Source organism: Pongo pygmaeus, chromosome 1, assembly GCF_028885625.2.
Source record: "Pongo pygmaeus isolate AG05252 chromosome 1, NHGRI_mPonPyg2-v2.0_pri, whole genome shotgun sequence".
Lineage (NCBI taxonomy): Eukaryota > Metazoa > Chordata > Mammalia > Primates > Hominidae > Pongo > Pongo pygmaeus.
The window spans coordinates 73,720,202-73,723,325 of record NC_072373.2 but is presented as its reverse complement, the minus strand read 5'-3'; the positions used below and the strand labels follow the sequence as shown (position 1 = coordinate 73,723,325).

General features: G+C 50.6%; 1 pseudogene; it reads right to left on the bottom strand.

Annotated features, from left to right (window-relative positions):
- Nucleotides 1-1,978: 1,978 nt before the first annotated feature.
- Nucleotides 1,979-2,625, bottom strand: LOC129037572 (large ribosomal subunit protein eL13-like; annotated as a pseudogene).
- Between the last annotated feature and the right edge of the window lie 499 nt (nucleotides 2,626-3,124).

The window sequence follows — 3,124 nt, the reverse complement described above, 5'->3', positions numbered from 1 at the left end:
TGACTGGAATGCCCGTAACAGATCTTCAGAGGGAAGAAACCAAGAGTGGACAGAGAGAAGACACAGAAGCTGGGCTGAAGGTAGTGAAAGCTGGGAATGTGGCACAGGACTACCGCACACCAGGTTTTGTTCCTGGCCCACAATGGCTCTGGGGGATCAGGTGAGTTGAATTGTCAAGGAACAACCCACTGTTGCCATGGGCCTCTGGAACCCCTGTAGGAGAAGACCCCTTCACCATCACGGACATTTGAGTTGGCAGGGAGAGCTGCTTAGAGAAGGGGTAGGGGCAGCAAGCCATTGATGTGGAGCCCAGAGGGTATACTGCAGGAGTGTCTGTAGTGGAGCATGGCCAGGGATGGCCATCCTAGGCTGAACTTGCTCCCATAGAAGACTTTAGCCCTAGGGGAACTGTCGGACATGATCTCTGCAGGGTGGTCTTCCCCATCAGGTGGGGCTGGTCTGACCTGAGCACCCCTTGGTCTGCTGGCCTCTCTAGGAGCCCCAGCCTGGTTACACCTGCTTGCAGAGCAGTCTCTAGTGCCCTGGTGGCCCACACCATTGCTTCTGTGCCGGAAGACCATGCCTGACTGGCAGCTCCAGCCGGGCAGCCCCTATGGCCACACACCAGCCCACCTGCTCCCTCCCCATACTGCAGCGTCCCCCAGGTCCATGGCAACTCCCCACATCACTTTGCTGGCAATGTCTGCAGAGGCAGGTTTTGCTTTCCTTGCCCACCAGTGTGCAGGAGTGCAGTCCATCCTCCCATCCCCACCAACCACCATTGCAGACAGAGCCTTGGTGGCACAGAGCCAGCCAGCCCTTCCCCCATCAGTGCCCACTCTTGTGCTAACACTATGAGAGAACAGCAGATCCTCTGCAACACTGAGCAATCCCTCCTGTTTGCAGGGCACAGAGAAGGCAACCAGACCTGCATTTGCCAGCACCTTGCCCCTGAGCTAACACCACCACCAGTGCAGCTGCACACACAGTTGCCAGCAGGGCCCCCAACACCTACTGACTCCCCCAGCTGCATTGCCTCTGCCACTGTGGTGATCACCTGAAGGAAGGCAGGCACCTGGCACCCACTAGCACTCTGCTGCAGCTGCTCTACCTTGTCTCCTGTGCCACCCACAGCACAGTGGATTCCTAACTTCAGGGAGCCAGAGAACAAAGTAGGGAACCAATACAAGTCCCCCAGAATACAGCATGCAGTCCAGAAGTTGGAAGCTGAGCATCGGCCTTCTAAAATTTCCCAGAAATAAAGCCAGTCAGCTGAATCTACCTTATACTACAATCAAAGCCTCAAGATCATCAAATAGGTTAAAAGGAAAAAATATCCCAAAGTCAGCAACCTCAAAGATTGAAGGTAGATAGGCCCACAGAGATGAGAAAGAATCAATACAAGAACCCTGAAAACTCAAAAAGCCAGAGTGCCTTCTTTCCTCCAAACAACTGTATCACTTCCCCAGCAAGGGTTCTGAACTGGGCTGAGATGGCTGAAATGACAAACAGTATTCAGAATACGGATAGGAACAAAGATCACTGAGTTACAGGAGTACATTGGAACCCAATCCAAGTGATATGGTTTGGATGTGTGTCCCCACCCAAATCTCATGTCAAATTGTAATCCCCAATGTTGTAGGACGGGCCTGCTGGGAGGTGATTGGATCATGGGAGTGGATTTGCCCCATGCTGTTCTCATGATAGTGAGTTCTCATGAGATCTGGTTGTTTAACAGTGTGTAGCACCTCCCCTTTCTCTCTTTTTCCTGCTCCAGTCATGTAAGATATGCCTGCTTCCCCTTTACCTTTTGCTATGATTGGGAGTTTCCTGAGGCCTCCCCAGCCATGCTTCCTGTACAGTCTGTGGAACCATGAGCCAATTAAACCTCTTTTCCTTATAAATTCTCCAGTCTCAGATATGTCTTTTTTTTTTTTTTTTTCCTCCCCCAGCATTACTGCTGACTTACTACAAATCCCTAAGAGGGCTTTATTTTTTTCTTTTCAACATCCTGTTCTACAGCTTCCTTGGCTCTTTTTGCTTTTATGCCAAAGAGCTGGGCAATGGCACAGGCCATGAGGAGATGCGTGAAGGCTTTGAAATTCTTCTCCTCCTCAGTGATGACTAGGGCTTTCTCTTTTTTATAGAGATTCTGGATGGGCATGACTGGTCCTGTCAGCTGGATGGCCAATATCAGTTCTTCAACAGAACTGTCCCCCTTCTTAGGGGCCAAGAGCTTCCTGGGGAAGAGGATGAGTTTGGAATTGTACTCCTTCAGCCACTGCACATTGCCCTGCAGAGACTCGGTGGACTTGTTCTGCCTTCTCCAATCAATAGAGATGCCAGTGGTCTGGGCCACCTTCTTGTGAATGCCTGCCACCTTGAGCTCCTCTAAGCTGAAGTGTGGCTGGTGCACACCTTGGTGTGATACTGTATAGTGTGGCACTACATGATGGGCTGGATGGGTCCTGACTCGGGGTATGGGGCAATGCGGCGTGCTTTTGCTTGCTGGGCCTTGCGTCTGCAGATCTAATGGGCCAGCTGGTTGAACCACTTGGCCACACATTGCTAGCAGTCCTTGTGGAAGTGGGGCTTCGAGATCATGCCATTACGGCTGGGCACCATGGCTGCCTATGGCCCGCCTGTGCAGGGAAACAGCTGATCAGAAAGCCAGTCTGAGGTATTTCTTTTTTTCTTCTTTTTCTTTTTAAATTATACTTTAAGTTCTGGGGTACACGTGCAGAACTTGCAGGTTTGTTACATAGGTATACAGATGCCATGGTGGTTTGCTGCACCCATCAACCCGTCATCTACATTAGGTATTTCTCCTAATGCCATCCCTCCCCTAGTGCCCCACCCCCCGACAGGCCCTGGTGTGTGATGTCCCCCTCCCTGGATCCTTGTGTTCTCATTATTCAACTCCTGCTTATGACTGAGAACATGTGGTGGTTGGTTTTCTGTTCTTGTGATAGTTTGCTGAAATGATGGTTTCCAGCGTCATCCATGTCCCTGCAAAGGACATGAACTCATCCTTTTTTATGGCTGCATAGTATTCCATGGTGTATATGTGCCATATTTTCTTTATCCAGTCTATCATTGATGGGCATTTGGGTTGGTTCCAAGT